General features: G+C 43.5%; 1 long non-coding RNA gene across 1 annotated transcript; it reads right to left on the bottom strand.

Annotated features, from left to right (window-relative positions):
• Window positions 1-859: 859 nt before the first annotated feature.
• Window positions 860-13,989, bottom strand: LOC139052645 (uncharacterized). The gene is made up of 5 exons (XR_011510009.1): window positions 13,875-13,989; window positions 13,000-13,042; window positions 12,065-12,170; window positions 10,379-10,447; window positions 860-3,403 (listed from the first exon to the last, which is right to left on the bottom strand). It is a non-coding gene; the product is annotated as an uncharacterized lncRNA (long non-coding RNA).
• Window positions 13,990-18,471: the final 4,482 nt, after the last annotated feature.

Below are 18,471 nucleotides of genomic sequence, written 5' to 3'. Positions count from 1 at the left end.
GCGCACACGTGGTCCAATGGTGAATGAACCCGTCACCGCCCGTCTTCATTTTTTCCTGTCGCTGATCACAGAGCCCCTCGTTGCAAAGCTTTTATACAATCCTCCTATCGAAAACGCTAGTTACCGGAAGTGCCTCCGAGGCCAGCAAACGCCTTCGAGATCAATTGCTACTTGCTCAAAGGAAAAATGCACGAGACACACACTGACAGCAAAGAAAATTTATTAAATACCAAATGTAAGAAATATATGTTCACTTTCGGGCCCAAAAAGAAAGCAAATTTCTGCCCCAGTAAAATAATTGTCTGGATTTTAAAAAAGAATACTGTACATTGTAGGCATGCATGCCAGTTACTAGTATTCTACATGTCCTAACACAATGAAATTAGCAAATGAAAGAAATGCTAAGAAATCTTATCTCGTTTCATACTGAACTGTAACTACATAGTCATGTGTTTGAACTGTTACTTTGCACTGACACTCCACTCTTTTACACAGACTATATATTGAGCTTGCTTGACTAACAGTAAAACTCCATTTGGGCCTAGTTGGTACATAATTCTGAACTTAAACTTACAGCGCAAACACCTAAGACGGACCACAAAAGGCAGATACGGCACACACTGGCACTAACTGACAACTTCTTTATTTCTTTGTCATCGATCCATATATAAACCCTAGGCCACACAACCGCACAGACTATATTACAGAGATCTACCAAATTACCACATAAGCAAACGTAGGAAGTAAAATTCAGATGGGTGCAGGGACAAAGATATGTCACTGATGCAATTATCGCCTTGCCTTTTTATGTGGTAGGCCTCTAAGGCAAGCTGCGCATGCTCATTCTTGCTTTTGCCAAGAATCGACGTCCTATCAAGTCGTGTCTCACAAATGTTGTAAGGTTTTGCATGCGCAACAAGGTGCACTCCTCTACCTACATTCTTGTTTACTTTTTTGCGCATGTTCCCTGCGTGGTCCCTTAAATACATAAGGTCATCTATCAACTCAAGGGAGTAGCTTGCAGGCATAGTGTTTCTTTGGCTTTTTCTTCGCCGAAGAAGCTTTTAAAGCTATGCTCACGCACCTGCGGAGAGAGCAGAGGAGGAGGCCGAATTCGGCATAGTGCTTCATACGTGTGGCGCGCTGTCGGCGTGGTTTACACCATTCCACTCTCATGTGGTAAGATATAGCTTGGCTAGATAGGGCATTGCGTCAATGAGCTACTCAGGGAACATGCGCAAAAAGTAAACAACAATGTAGATAGAGCAGCGCACCTTGGTGCGCATATAAACTCTTGCAACAATTGTGAGGCACAACTTGACGGGACGTCGATTCTAGGCAAAAGCAAGAATGAGCATGCGCGGCTTACCATAGAGGCCTACCACATAAAAAGGCAAGGCGATAATTGCATCAGTGAGATATCTTTGTCCCTGCACCCATCTGAATTTGACTTCCTACGTTTGTTTGTGATAATTTGGCAGATCTCTGTAATGTAATCTGAGTGCCTGCACGGTTGTGTGGTCTAGGGTTTATATTGCATCGACGACGAAGAAATAAAGAAGTTGTTAGTCTCGATGTGTCGTATGTTCCTTTTGTGGTCCGTCTTAGGTGTTTGTGCTGTAAGTTTAGGTTGCTTGACTGAGCCATTCTAAAGTAACAGTGGCTTGTATAATGAGGCTGATCAGTGGTATTTTGCATGGACTAGCATACAAATATGATAAATGTCAAAGTACTAAATTAAGAAATTGGGACTCAACACACAAACAAACTACATAATTTAGTGTAGTTATTGGGCTGTATTTCCGAGCAGGCTATTAAAAATAAACCGTATTTTACAAACCAGAACCCACCTGCTGATTATGAGACGTGCCATAGCGAGTAACCCCGGATTAATTTGGACAACCTGGGGTTCTTTAACATGCACCTAAATCTAAGTACACGGGTGCTTTTCCATTTCACTCCCACTGAAATGCAGTTTTGTTTGCGACTAGATTTGCGAAAGTTCCGAACAGGATCCCCCCTATATTTTCATTACAGTGGGCACTCTTTAAATGGAGCCTCAAGGGGCCAGGGAAATTGGTTCCATTTACCAGGCATTCTATTTAGTGCGAGACATTGCAGAGAGCCAACCAACCATCAGGATGGTGTCCTGTTTAAGCGGCAGTTTCGCTTAAGCGATTTTCGTTTATGAAGGTTCCACTGCAGTCCTTAATAGTGGATGAGTTGTGTTCTGCATGGACACTTTAGCATGGCTACCATGTTTAGTTGAATATTGTGCAAGCAGCAACATTTCACTGTACCCAGTGCAATATATAAAGCCAGCAATGTAACATGCTGCAAATGCAGCCACGAACAAGTAACTCCCCTATCATACCCAATAACAGCATCTTTAGACGAGATTAGTACTGGTTTCTCATGTTTAAGTGCCTTGTTTTCAGAAATCAAATCCTCCTGATCACATTGGTTTCCAATCGTGTCATTCTCCGAGCCGAGGTCATTTGAGATTGCATTTAATTGCACTTCAGATAGCATATTGGTCTTATTTAAAAAGCACATGGCATCACAGTCACCACCTAGATATAGAATTCAAGCTGCAACGCAGTAGCAGACATTCTGAGGTAGATGCCTAACTATTCTTTTGAATTGGAATGCATACTCAAAACACTGCTTTGCAAGTGCAGACAGGGCTGGTAGTGAAGCAACCAGGACAGATTTAATGGACATACAGGAGCAAAATTGTGTGAGCTTCGAATAAATATTCTCTCTGAGGAACTATGCTGTCCAGTTATAAAATGGGGATCGAAATAAAGTAGTTGGATAGCATACCTGCATTTCATTAAGTAAATAAAATACTGTTCATGCTACCTTCCAGGGTGCACACTACATTCTCTTTCTTTGAATGTGAATTTGTTACCTTGCCATGGGTTGCCAAATGTATGGGTGTATTGTTGGTCGAGGATGGTTATAGGTCTCAGGCTAGAGGAAATATTTCGACAAGGAGACTTGCCAGGTTGAACAACGAATGTCTCAGGCTGGAGCCATTTGGTTCCCTTGCAATGATGTTGGCTCCAGCTTGAGACTTTTTTTGTTGGACAACTGTTGACAACTAATGTCGCCATCTTTTCATTTACCCTCGTCTTATTCAACCCATTGCTCCACGCAGGAGCTGCACTTTCTTTAAGAATAAAAATATTAATGAGCTAAAAGGCTTTGTGCATGGCTGCGTCCCCAAGTGCGAAAATTCGTTTTCAATGAATGACAGAGTTGGTACCTTTCTTGAGAATTCAATAGGAAGAACCAAAAATTAAGCTAACAGACTGGTTATGACGACAAGTAAACATGAATTGATGTGGATTGCCATTTCTTCATTTCACACCAGGCTTGGGGCCAGCCGGGCTTCTTCCTAAAATTGAGAAAATTTTTCTAATTAATTACATATTAAGAGTATCCTCTTCATAACCTAAAAATTAAAAAAATGGTTATTTGGTTATTTATATTTAGTTGGGAACAGCGCGAAGAACACTGACGAAGTAAGGGCGTATACAGTAATGACACATAGTGCTGGCTGACTACAGATTTAATATTAGAATAGACAAACAGTTAAGTACTTTGGAATGCTTCCTAAAAGCCATAAAAAACCAAAGCAGGAAGCTGTTGTAGGAAATAATGTATGTGCATGAAAAATGCACCTGATCATCGGTTTGCAGATATATGTGCCATTTACTTGTCAGTTAACAAAACATGTGTTACACTGAAACATTTCTCCTACAATTTGGCAATTCTGTGGGCATTGATTATTGCTTGGGTCAGTTGGTTGCTGTTGTTACTGCTATTAGTGTATGGTGAAGTGTACTGTAGATTGGGAAGTTCTACTGACAACTACGAACATTGGCAAATTTTGCTGCACCAGGATAATGCACGCATTGTCCTGCTGCAGCAAAACTTTCCAGTAAACTTTCACAGTTCTCTGTAGTACTTTCCCATCTGTCTCGCCTCACACTGTTTCATCTATAGCGCTTCACCATACTATAATATGTGCCACCAACTGACACAAAATTCTACCCTTCTGAAGTTCCTACTGCTACTTCGCACTCGTCACATTCAGGTTGCCAGCCGTACTGAGCCCAATGTAGTATAACTGCATGGACTGGCAGCTCCTGTCATGGATTTACTCTGGTGTAATGGCACCACAGAAGCAAACGAAGACAAAGACATGCAGGACACAAGTGCTTAACCTCAACTCTGGCTTTAATATGAAAACAGACATATACAACACGTAGTGACGTTATTATTTCAAAAACAAATTCTTCGTGCAATTTAATTGAGAATGACCGATGCATTTGTCTTTTCACGCTAATCTGCCAAAGCTTAATTATTTTATGTACATTTGCTCATAATTTCTGGCAACGAGTTTCGAAGAACACCGGAACGAACCACTCTATTTTGCAGTGCATCACAATGTGCGGATGACAGTTGTTGCACACAAACTTCGTTAGCCTCAATCTCAAATTATTACAATGCGTGTCTATGCAATGCAAGCATGACTGGATAGGAATGGCAGACTGTACATAACCTCCGTTGCACAGAGCAACGCCTGCAAATTGTGCTGCACGCAACAAACAAATTAGTTTGTTTTCCTGGCTTCAGTCTTTTTTTCTCATCAGAGCAAATCTCTCTTCACATGTTCCATACAAAAAAAAAAGTCGCAAGAATCCCAAATGCATACGAAACAACTGCAACCACTTCTTTACTTCATCATCTCATTCATTATATTCTCTAGTCTTGCCTGATTTAGTTGCGCAAATCCTTTTTCTCAGGCCCTTGTTAGGAGAGTTTTGTGCTGCAACAAAAGGCAGAAGCCAAAAAAAGAAAGAGGTTGGTTGTGGCTTGAAGCACAATATGCATCTAGTGAGCTAGGCCGCAAGCGTTGCGTAGGCTGCTGCCATCACAAGGCCGTGCCTACATCGGACAGATGGGATGCTCTATTATAGCGAAATCAGGGAGATTGAGGCAGTATGAGTCATCTGTGTGAAACAACCCTCCCTCAAACAATGGTAAATGCTGCAAAGAATGTGACCGTGGTCCTGTGTTCCACAAAACTTGCGTTGTAGCGAGTTATTATGACCTGACAACACGCAAGGTAATTGTGGTTTGCAACATTTAAAAAGAATGATAAATGTATCAGTGATCCATTAGTTGCACTGCATAAAGAATTTCTTTTAACAGATATCATAACATAATGTTTCCACCTGTTATTAAATATTGCGTTTCCTTATTTTAAAGCTTGAAGTGAGATCCGGTGCTTGTGTCATGCGTACATATCTTTCTTCGTTTACTTTTTGCGGTGCCAATACACCAGAATTTGTATAACCAAATGGCCACACTGCTTTTGTCACGTTATAGTGGTGCTTGCAAAGCCTCGCAAACAGCAGCCTATTTGGTCAAAACGTGCTTTTGTACATATGCTTTTCCAAAAAGAAAAGCTGCGAAAAGGTAACAGAATCAACAGCAGTAGGTTAAATCCACTGCAATGCTTTACTTTTCTGCCTTTATTATTCGTTACACCTAAGTGGATAAGCCAGAGTGTGAATGTTACAGAAATGCACCAAATAAGTTGTTAAAATTATGCAAAAATGTTAACGCAACTAAGCATAGATTTATGTGCAATAATAGACACCACTCAGTTTCTTTCCTTCTGGCACAAACGTAGTATATCTTTTTTTTTGGCATGAGGAAAAGCATATGTAGACCAGGCAATATTTGAATGAGAGCCTGCAGTCCCTCTGGTCCAAGGAAAAAACAATGTGAGGCATCACCACTAAGTAAAAGGAAATTAATAAACCTGTTTAGTGTAATCTCTTCCTTGTGAGGTATGATGATAGCCTGATATGAATTTCCCTATCTCTACATGTTTGGAACAGTATATGCTGTGAAATAACTTTAACTGAAGAGATTTCCTAGTCTTTTCAATCCTGCCATTGCAGCTTACCCTTACTCTCAGTAATACAAAGCCATTTAGTACGACTTCAAATTTTGAATTTGAGAGTCAGCAAATAAAGATATGGTTTTACGGTGTGTCACCGATACCTTCACATAGGTAGTATGAAGCAACCCCAGCCTTGCTTTTTCATCCACTCTGTCCTCTTTGATACTGTCACACGCAGTGGGACGACACTATTGTGAAAAGTGCTGGCAGTGGAGGCGAATGCTTTGTCTGTCTCTCACTTCAATGCATCTCTGAAACTACAGATTATGCAACCCCCAGTACTAAACACGTGGGAAGACTGTGCACATAATACCACGCCATATCAGCACATCTAGTCTTTCCACATGCAGCAGATCACCTCTAGAACAGGGTGTGCAGGCTGCAGATGTGCTCAGCTGCGCTAGAAATGAAGACACGCATGGACTGGGCCCCTCTGAGGGCCCACTTAAAAGCTCAGTTTGTCATATTTTGTTTCTGCAATAGGCTAGTGCAAAGAGTGAATTTGCTTCATTCCTGAATAAAGGGAAAATCAGACATCCACCCGTTCGTAGCAATTGCTACAAAGGAAACCCATACGGATTCCTCGAAAGAAAGGCCTCATAGTTGAAGAAAAATTCGTCCTGGTCCGGGACTCGAACCCGGGACCACCGCCTTTCCGGGGCAGCCGCTCTACCATCTGAGCTAACCAGGCGGCTAGCAGATGGCAGGTCGAAGTCGAATTTGTCGACAACACAAAGCAAAGACAAGAGCGTGACGTAGTAGTTCTGCGGAAACCCGCAAGGTGGAGAGAAGTAATGAATGAAGGGAAAATCCTGGTTAGCTCAGATCGTAGACCGGCTGCCCCGGAAAGGCGGTGGTCCCGGGTTCGAGTCCCGGACCAGGACGAATTTTTCTTCAACTATGAGGCCTTTCTTTCGAGGAATCCGTATGGGTTTCCTTTGTAGCGATTGCTACGAATGGGTGGATATCTGACTTTCCCTTTATTCATTGCTTCATTCCTATTGAGAAATGTTATGCACATGGTAGAAAAATTATGAAAGTAGAACATTTTATTACTTCTCACTCTCTCAGTTGGAATATCATACAAATGCATAAGCAGCCATTTTTGCCTTGTTTCGTCTATCTAAGATGTTTTTTTCATGCTGAAAGAAAGGGATGTGTTTAAAGAATAAGCTTGGTTGCAACATGTAAAGGAATTGTGTAATGTGACAAAGGTTGCTGAAATCAAAATATATTTGTGATTTCCTTGCGACTGGAACACTCAAAAGGAAAACGACCTTTTAAACAGACTAAGAAGAAGCCACAGCACACGCACGTATACTAAGCCAGGGACTAGTATATCAAACTGATATGAGAAGACTTTCAAAAAAGAATCTTTCCCGGTTTGGTAAAATTTTTAAAACAATGGTTAACACCTGGCCCCACACCTTAAATCTAGAAGAAATAAAGTTCTTAAGTTACTCTGTGTTCTTTCTTGAACCCAACAAATCTGCCTAGAAAAATGGGTCAAGTCTACATCTGTGGCAAGGTGTGAACAAGAAACTCGCTTTAGCTGGCTGCAGTGCTCCCTGCGATGAATATTCAGGAAGAAAAATTGTTACTCCAATATGACTGTGCCCCCAAGAAAACCAAATGTGGTAGACTACATCAATGCACATGGGAAAATCTTTAGTCCATGCTTGCTGGCACCCTGTCTGTATTGGCCTCTAGAATAATTGTGACCCCCACGTGCTGTAATCTTTCCGTGGCATAGAAAACAACATTGTGTGATACCAGCTGTGAAGTGTTAATCAGTTTAATCAGCAGTTTAATCATGGCAGCAGTTTATTCACCGTTACTTCCAAGTGTTTACATGTTTTAAGCATTGCTTGTGGGCATCTTGGCTCCAAAACAACCTAGACCTTACATCCCAGTCTGGTGTGTAGTGTAACAAAGGCTTTTATTGGAGCAACTTGATGCTTTTATATTAGTTATTCAATTGGCATGATCTTTCACAAAAGAGCTATAGGCAATTTTGCTGCAATAACCCTACTGTTTTTATGGCATTTGTCGTGGGGTGTGCGGCTTGCCCCTTTTGTCAGAGTTCTTGCTGAACAACGATTTATTATCAGTCTGTTATATGAGGAACTTGAACAGCTTATATTTTTCTCCTCAATCCACACATCTGCTGCACTTCTGCCAGCTTCTCTACGCAGGGTTTCTTAGGTATACTTTGTGGCGCAAAATACATTTCTTGAAAAGGGACAGAAAAAAGGAAGACAGTGAAGTGCCAAACTACCAACTGTTTAATGACAGCCTGAACAAACGTATAGAAGAAAATACAACTTCCGCTCATGCGCAGGGAGCCAAGGTGTGACAGAACAACATGGTCATGATAACATACTTTGGATGAAGCACATTTCTGCGGAATATAGTACGATAGATGTATCGCTGACACAATCAGACCCTTTCCTTTCAATATAAAATGCTTCCAACAACTCCCTTGCAGTTCCGCAGAAATGTCAGAAATGTGCTTTTTTCCGCAGAAATGTGCTTCATCTAAAGTATGCTATCATGACCATGTTGTTCTGTCACACCTTGGCTCCCTGCGCATGAGCGGAAGTTGTATTTTCTTCTATACGTTTGTTCAGGCTGTCATTAAACAGTTGGTAGTTTGGCACTTCACTGTCTTTCTTTCTTCTGTCCCTTTCAAGAAATGTATTTTGCGCCACAAAGTATACCTAGGAAATCTAAGCACCAACTTGCCCAAGAAGTCCTTTTGGAACATCTACACAGGGTGTTTTGACTAATGTCATACCGAGTGAGCACACTACAAACCTTGCGTGCATCGCTTTCATGACTCTTTCAATGACCATATTTCGTTTTCAGTGACTTTATCAACTAAGTATCTAGCGGCAGCTTGAACATAGGCACTCATGAGAACTCGCACCAGGCTTGGTCGAATACATCCAGCACTGCATCACTGAGTAGTGAACCATGCTGTAAGAGTTGGCAACTAAATTGCCACCTTGAGATTGAAACTTTTCAACCTTACAATCAAGGCTTCAATTGCCCAGCCAGCGAGCTGCAGCAAAGGTGTGAACTATAGTCATCTAATGTCACATTCTATGTAATAGCGATAGCAGCTGATCTCTCTAGTGGTGGCCCTCAAGGCCAACAGGCATCCCTTTCTGTGCATGTGCTTGTGTAGGACTAGGCAGATGGTGCCAGTTTGTTCTTCAGCATTAACACTATGTTCACGCTGTATCGGGAACACATTTTCTTACTCAGTGCAATAGCCCTTGAACCTACATAATTGCCACCAAGAGTCCTTTGTCCACCAACCTTTCCTTTGCCATGTCATTTGCTTCTGCCTTGATGTCATGGAGCAACTTCAGCTAGCTGAAGCATTGATGTTGTTTGAGTACCCACACAGCCTTGCAGTTTTCCAACCTGAACGTTGCTTCATTAAAAGCTGACATGATTTGATCTCAGCAGACAGATCAGAGTTAAGAAAGAACACTCATAAACTTCTTTCAAAGTCATTCTAACCTCGTCAATAATCCCGGGCCTTTTGATGTGTTATTCAGCATTGTCCAAAGCAAGTGGGCTCTTAAAAATCAAAATAACAACTTTGTGAGGGCAGCTACTGGGCTACCTGTCTCTTCAGCGAGCCTGAAATGTCTCCTAGCCATCAAAGCAAGAGCGCAAAAAAAAACGACAATGAGAAGTGTGGCAGACAAAATGTTCATGTAAATCCATATGTTTATGGACTGTTACACTAACTGAAAAAGATAGTGGCTTCCCAGTACAGTCTTGATGCACGTAGTTGTTTCGGTCACGAACAAACAGCCAGTTGCCCAGTCCTGCACAAGCACAGTGTAAAGATGCTTATGGATTAAAATTTGTTGTGTGTGCCTGTGGTGCAGTGTACCACATTTCATTTTCCTGAGGCTGCAGTACACTGGGAAGACTGGTTGCTACTTCAACAGGAAGCCCTTACAGTATTGCAGCCCTTTGTTCAGATCTTGCTGCAGATTGTATCAAATGTGAATGCAAACTGTTTTTCAAGACACGTCAGTTCAGTTCAAGCAATTAGACCGAGTAACCCAAGAAATACTTCAAGCCTCCAAAACGTTTTAATACAGTCCCTAGTTTAGTACAGGTTTTCGCCTGATGTTTTGGCTTCTACGGTATAATGCTGTGTATAAGGCTTGCTAGGTATTAGTGGTTTGATGTGCACACTCTCTTGTGTTGCTATAATTACAACTTGTAACAAAGATTTTCCTTCCTCACAAACGTTTGGACACAGTGCCTGTGAGCTCATCTTTTAACCTGTTTTTCATTCGATCTGTGCATTTGTATCGAATGTAAATTACAAAATATCAGTACTGAGAATCACAAAGAACACACCTGCGTAACGATTCTGCCGAGATCGTTGGAGTGGTCAGTCAGAGGATGCAACACCGGTAGAAATGTATCCTGAGGTAAAGCAAAATAACAATCGTTGTAAGATGCGGATAAAAAAATTTATTCTGTGAGGCCTTTGGCATGTATACTAATTACTACATTTGTATGTAAAATAGTTTTGCATAATAGCTGAGCAAGGTTAACGTCTCGCCCTGTGACTGTCAGCCAGTGCTACTCATGGCAATGGTGACAAATATGGCACATCCTTTCAAATGGAACTTTTGTGCATTACATGAATTGAACTTAGGTTCACATAATACATGACACCTGTGGTTAGAAGGATGTGTTGCATGCCGCACCAATGCCACAAGTGGCACTGCCTAACACTTCCAGGGCCAGACTTAGTACATAAGCAATACAAATGTGCAACAAAGTGAACAGGTGTACAGCTGCTGCTATAATTCAAAGATTGCATGCACCATGCTCATGTGAATGCAGCTTCCATCAGGGTAGAGTTGTCCTTTGGTGCACTTCATTTCTCTTCCTCTTTTGTCTTCATTGCATGCTGGTGCCATATGGTAATAATGAACAAAAATTAAGCACCTCAGTTCCCATTCTTGTTTTGCTACATGCTGTAAAGTCATCCAAATGCGCTTAAGACTCTTAAGGATGTACTTTAGCCATTTTGTCTTGACAATATTTTTCGCTTGGCTTCACTACACCTTAATGTAGTGCAAATTATAGAGAGTGCTTACAAAAAAACCTACTCCACAAAATAACACCTTCAATTAAAATTACACAGCAAATTTTTAACCATTCCTCTCTATGTTGCTATGAATGTGAAGGTGCCAGCAAATGATGTATTTGAACTGTGTTTTTAATGGTGCAATACTAGAGAGCACATTTTTGCAATAATAATGTGACAGAGAAGAATTACAGAAACTAACTTAATGAATATTTTTCTAAACTTGCACGAGGGTTTCGTCATTATGCTGATGCACACACCTGCATATCTCTACTGTGAAGTCTTGTTTCGGTTTCCTATTTTATTTTCACATAGTAATTTACATCATACACTTGACTTGAAATACATCACGTTAGGCTCCTTCAGTATTTTTTTTCTTACTGGAACACACATGCCTATACAGGGCACACACTCAAATACATGCAAAGCTGCCATGGGACTGGCCATTTGAGGTCGACATGTTTGTACAGCGCAAAAGACGAGGACTGAAGGAAGAACACAACACAGGTGCTGTCACACACACACTCAAGGCACTCTGCGGGATTCTCAGGCTTCTTTCATGCTCCTACAAACAGGTTATGTAGCACATATTGAGCCACAGAAAGCTGTACTGGAAAATGTTCACGTTGCACTACAAATTTATAATTGAGACTTTTTATCTAATTATAATATCTGAGTTGATTATTTTATTAAGAATAATTAGATAATTAGGCAAAATGCAGAAAATCCAAGTATTTCCAAGAGACAGGAAACAACATTACCTAGGTTCTGTGCAGCTAGGTGGCACATGCATATTTTTTAAAGTTTGCTAAAGTTACGTGGGATAACCTGCATACGTCCCATGGAACAGGTGTCACACCAATCACTCTAAGTTATGCCGCTAAACTAGCCATTGCACTTAAAACATATAGGGTAATAAAAGTAAACTCTAGGTAAGAGCATACCAAGACCTCTATTGCTGAAAAGGGAAACTGATGGGAGGCGACTGATCTCCGGTTATAAAGCTGCTTCATCCTCACAGCTGGCAACGAAACGGCCGCAACCACAGTCCTGAAATAAAAGAGAAAAAGTTGACACTACAATGATCACATAACACGAAAAAGCTGGTCGCCAGTTTATCTTGGAGAGCATCTGCTGCTACATTAGGTTTTGTATATATGTCAGCTTATTGTTAAACTAAGCTTACGAAAATTTTATACCTTAATGGCTTTGCTCTTTACAAACGAAAACATTTGCCTAACTCATACACTTATGCACTACTTAAGCTATGAGATGTTTACTGGTCCCTTACAATGAATGGCTTCTAAGACCAATTATTTCACACAAAAGGATGCATAACTTATGAGTGTTACTGACATTGAATACCAAGGTAATACCTTTTTATAATAGACGACGGCAGACTTCAAGCACATTTTTCTCACAGATACAGGTTGATCGGTCTGCCTTTCTTTTTTTCGCCAGCAGTAGAAATTTTGTTATTAATATTCGTGCAATATAGGATGATGCTAGGATGTGTGATATGATCCTGAGTTGAAAAGCGCCACTTTTTGTGTGAATTTGGCACCTAGAATTCAAAACTCAATATCTGTACCCAATACGCAACGGCAAAGCAGCAAAGTAATTAAACATTAAACAAGTCCAGGTATCCAGTGCACAGCGCCAGCTGTTGAATAACAACATTGCACAAGCATCGACTGTATAGATGTAGCGTAGTATGTGCACGGAAGGCGTAGTGCCGGCCTCCAGCAAAGAACACAGCCATGGAGCGACGCGCCCGTATGAGCCATCGCCGGCAATTCTATCGCGTAAATTGATATATCCCGTCACGGCACAGGTATCGTTTTCTGGCCGCCGAGGTGCCGGCGCCACTGGTACTCACCTGCTCCGGCTGCGGAGGTTCAGGTGACGGCGTATCCAGTAATCTGAATCAAAGAAGGACACTGTTACCGCCAGGCAGTACGCTAACTATAAACTATAAAGCGTTTCTTATACTCTGACCGGCTGTTCATGCGGCGTTGACCCGTAGTGCCGTTGGAAGCTCACCACACGCTTTTAATACCACAAACGCGCCGCCGACATTTCACGCCCGTAGATCAAAGTCGACGGGTGCAGGCTCTACATGCTACACGCCGCAGTCGCGCACTCCCTGCACAATCAGCGGCGTGGGCGCGAAGAGACACAGACGATAGCACGGAGCGTACTGGCTAATCTGCACAATGCGCGCTTAGTGAGCGACCTACTGCACACAACCACACGAGCTAGGGGACTGGCGCCGCGTACACGCCAGCTAGCAGATACCGCGCACAAAGAAGCGCCGCCGGTTCTCGCTCAAATGATCGCTGTACAAACACTCACACACGCGCACCGCAGTAAACCCTTAACGAGCCGCCACATTTTCAGGCTGCGGTTAGGCGGCGAAGCTTAGCTCACCTCGCACTGCACATAACTATTATGGTAGTGGCTTGCGCTTCGGTGAACATGTCGAATGCTCACATCCACCCTATTAAAGACGCGGCAAAGTCCCTCATCATGTAAAATTCTAATGTTTAAGTACACTCGCTTGACCCTAAACACTCAAGTCACCTCGATTACGACAAAGCTCGAAGAAACACAGTGATCGTGCAAAATGGTTCTAGACGGCCAACTGTCGCGCCATGTTGTACTGAGACCTTCAATGAGTCGTATCAACGCGTCTCCTCACTTAGAACATTTGCACACTCATAGAATGTGTAATAATCGTTCAAAGTCACTTACCGTGGAGTCTTGAGGGTTCAACGCAGTGTGAAACATCAACCACGGTAGAAGAATGTGCAGTCGCTGACAAATGGCTGAGCTTTCAACGCGCGCGCGCGAGCGCTCCGAAGGCTTGTGTTCCTCCGCGCGTAGTTCCGACTTTCGGCGTCCTCTGCAGCACCAAGGCGCGGCCACTCCGAACAGAAAAACAGCGCCGACACACATTGCGCGGGATATTTCGAATCTGACTGCAGAAATAATCCTACTGAAATTGTCGCTGCGGCTGCCTACCTTGTTGGTCACGGCTGAGTTATTCTTTTCTCTATTTGGCTCGTCTCAGATATGGGTGTATTTCAACGCTCTCACTTTCCCGTACGCCACCGTTATTCCTTGAAAACCCCCATTTTACAACCGCAATGGCCCTTCAAATGGGGCCGGGGGTATAATAATGGTTCTAGCTTATTTTACTTCTTCTCGTGGGAGTACTCATTTTAGGCTAGAGGGGAAAAATGGCATATCAACTGTTAAAACGCCCATATGGGCTCATTTGTGTTTACAGTGTACGCCGTGAATGGTGCTTTCGATCGTTACTACAGAACTGTCCATCCAGCGGACAACAATTATCCCATTGTCGCTCAGCACGGACTCTGCGTGCCCGCGAGGCTGGCGCTTGACGAATTCTGGTCGAGCGATAGGGCACTCTTTGGGAAAACGGCTCTGCTTCACTGTGCCCGTGCCTTCGTAGCCCTGTGCCTTGAAATGCCGAGTAGCGTCATGCCTGTGAATAAATTATCAAAATAGGAAAAGAAAGGAAGGTCGTGCGTCTATGCTGCGAGTTCATCCACCATTTGAAGAAGTGGCGCCGCTGCTTTTCCGAAGTATTTTCATATTTTTCAGATGTTCCAGGATCCCCTGCTTGCCTTGATACACTTTGAAGTTTACAAGGTATCCGTTCTTGGCATTTGGGCACCATACTTTATACCCGAAGCGGATAGGCCTTCGCGTATGAACTGTTTACAGCCATGACAACCATAATACTCAATCATACTATCGTCATAGCTCTGGTGACGCACAGGTTGAAAGTGCTCCAGAAACCTTGCTTTCAATAGTACCATCAATGGACGCAACTTTGTCAACTTGTCACTAAGTGTTAGGCTTGCATTTCGCACAGTGCAGCAATGGCATTATCTGTACGAAGCGATTTCTTTGCATAGCATTATAGGCCATCGTGTTGCGCATATCCAAGCCGCTGTCCCAATCATATTTTTTCCCTGGCAAGCGGTTATCGCCGCACAAAACGAACACACCAAGAAAACCTAATTCTTCTTTGGTAACCTCCAGGACGGGCATATTGAAAAATAACGCACACTTTCTTGTTTGTACGACTAGCAGCTCCACGACTGCTTCCTCAAAAAAGATTTCGAACAATTCAACAGGTGAAAAGTCCCTGTCCCCAGCAAAGTTTGGGTAGGGAAATATGCCAAGGCTTTTCTGGAGATCACCGTACGTCCACTTAGAAGCAGTGGTTAATTTTGCAGGCATGGCCGCATCAACTACAGCAGAAGAAACCTCTCTTGTTCCGTCACCTTGCCTGCCGGGGTCGCCATCGTCCGAGTCGGATCCACCAATGCGGCATCCCTCATAGAAAACAGCTTCAGCGCCGGCTCATAGCTTCCGCCCGATTAGATTGTCAATGAGCCCGCCTGAGTCTTCATCGGCCGACTCTTCATTCGAATAGGTGCTACACTTTCGCGGGTCCATATAAATCACTTACACGTCGTCATCGTCTTCTTCGAGTATCTTCGCCATTTATTCGAACATCAACCTATTCAGACCATATAATAGGAAATAACCACTGTGGGAACGCGCCAGCAGCCGTGCAAGAGATGAGAATGCAGTTTATAAAAAAATAAGAAGTTAGGTAGCCTAAAGGCCCAGCGTGACCATATGGCAACGCGCAAGATAACACGCTCGTTCATGGATAAATCAAACAATAATCTTTCACAAATGATCATCGAAGGTCACATATTCAAAGAGCGATATTGAGGTAAGGATATCCGACCATTGCTTAAACAAGTAGAGGAAAAAAAACTGGCTGTGGCTTAGCTAAGGTTAAGCCCAGGATGCGAAGCATACTAGCCTTTATTTTAACGCGACAGCGTTAAGGAGCTCGTGTCGCAGAAAAGCCGGTGTCGTCGGCGTCGGCTCAGGCGTGCGGCGACTGATCAGGCGCACATTTCATTGTCGCGCCGAACGCTGCGTTGCTCGACGCTCACCGCGTCCGATGCGGGGCGCGTAGTCACTGCGCCGTAGCAAAGCCACCTAGAAAATCAGTCTCTGTAGCACGCCGCAACCTTCGCTTCTCATTCCAACGAGCAGCTCTGTCTCCAGGAGGCATCTCGCCTCGTGAGTGTCTAGCAGAGGCAAGCGCAGCTGCTTATATACCGCCGCGACGCCGCGAGCGACGGCGCGAGTTGGAGCCCCGTTTCTCCTCTGTCGTGACGTCACGGTGTCACGTGGTATTGAAGGCGACACCGCCGCGCCTGAGGAGCTGGGTTGAGCTCTAGTAATATGCTTCGCATAAAAAAACACATTACCCCTTGGAGTGATGCATGGTGACGCTACTCGCACAGCAACACTTATTCCCGCCTTTGCGAGGGGCTCCCAAAAAATGACTGACACCTGCTGCCACTTGATATCCGTAAAGGGAACTTTAATCTGTCTACCGGCATGTCAAAAGCGATTTTGGTGCTGTTTTGTCAATCTTAATTGAAATCCACTGTGCAGACTAACGTGACAATATGGTCACGCTGGTCTTTAATGGATTAACCCATTCCGGTGGCGTGCGGCGGGGTAATCGAGCGAACGTGTACAACAGCGAAGGATGAAGGAGAAAAGTGCAGTAACATAGAGAAAGACGTTCAACAAGAGCGGACTGTTCCATGGATCCCAGCGGCCGAATTCACTGTAGTGCTCCAATCAGATGGGATGAACTCCTTCCGGTTATGGTTTTGGGCGCCCGCGTTTTGGACGCTAGCTGGCCCGCGTTGCGGCGGCTCCGCTACTCGGCGGCTTTTTTTGTTTCTTCTGCTACTCAATCGCGCGCGGTCTTAGTGCGAATCGTTTAATTAAAAGGATTGTGAATGATCTTCACAAGCCTCCATTCAATCTGTACCACATGTAATTTCATAAAGTAGACGCAAAGGCCTTGAGGAAACGTTTATTTTGCTCTATGTAAATGCTCGTTCCGGAATTTTTGTACGTTCATCCAACGTTGTGGCACGAGGTAAACAGCAACAGTACTCCAACGAAGCTCCACCGGATGGCATCAGCTGAAAAAATTAGAAGCACGTGTCATTTTGGTGCTTACACTTATAGGAATATTTCATGTAGAGGCTACGCGTGCAAAAGTCGTGAATGGGTGGCATTACAAACAAAAGCAATTAGCTTCTACGTACACGTGGCGCAGAAAATACCCAACTCATCCCAAACAATACCACAAAATATGAAACTATCTTATCTGCCCAAGCATTTCCCATTCCCTGTCATTATTTCCTACACTTTAAGAACATAAATACACAGGCGACTGCGCGTTTCCGAAACTTGGCCTCGGCCGACGCGATAGTAAGCTACATACACAGAAGTGACCACAACACAGTGTCTCAGCCAGAACATGCTGGATGCTGGAAGAATTATTCTACTCGCACTCAAGACAAATTCGTGTGGGCAAAGCCTGTTTGCAGTACTTCAGAAGACAATATTCGAGTTCCTGGTTTTTGAGCTCATCGGCGTTATCTTTTGCGGTTTCTGGCGATGCATGCAACACACTCCAGTTATATCTCTCCTGGTAATCGCTTGTCACGTTTTCATAAGCGTGAGTACCGAAACAAGGTATATGTTGACGCGGCGACACAAAAAGCTTCACAATGTTCTCCCACTGAGATTCAGTACATGCCTAACTTACATTCTCACCACGACCGAGCTGCTTTTCGCCAACCGAGTCTCAACGTCAGGCGCGGTGGGTGTACCCCCCCCCTTCAAGTATATCCCGAAAAAGTAAGTATCGAAATTACAATAATATTGGGAGTCCGAGAACGCCCCACGAACATGTCCCGGTAAGATTCAGTACACGCGAAACTAAATGCGTCACAAAGCCGGGTGTGGCGAGCGTGCCCAAACATTACCGAAAAATGTTGAATTATCGTTGGGTTCATAAAAAGTGTCGCAAACGTTTCGCAGTACGAGCTATTAGCTCAAATTACCTACGCCAGGACGGCCGAGCTGTTTGTCGATAACTGCGTCACAAGTCTTGGTTCCGCGCCGTAAAAGGCTAAATTGCTCGAAATGCGGCGCAGACTGTGAAACAATATTTCTCACCTTGTCGTAGTCCAATAGTGCAGTGGCGCCGTGCTGAAGTGAACAAAGAACGCAAGAATACGCAGGAGCCCAACAAACAGGCTACGTCCAAAAGAAACGGTCGCCTAACGAGTAAACTTCAAGGTAAACTTCACATACGCAGCCGGCCTCGCTCGCTTCGGGTGCGTGTCTGGCTCATGACGCATGCATATGGAGCGTCTGGCGTGCCGTTACCTTGTTGCCAGGAAACGCAAGAAAAGAA

This window comes from Dermacentor albipictus, unplaced genomic scaffold, assembly GCF_038994185.2.
Source record: "Dermacentor albipictus isolate Rhodes 1998 colony unplaced genomic scaffold, USDA_Dalb.pri_finalv2 scaffold_28, whole genome shotgun sequence".
NCBI classification, from domain to species: Eukaryota; Metazoa; Arthropoda; class Arachnida; order Ixodida; family Ixodidae; genus Dermacentor; species Dermacentor albipictus.
The sequence above is the reverse complement of the archived record's forward strand: the minus strand, read 5'-3'. Positions and strand labels throughout refer to the sequence as shown.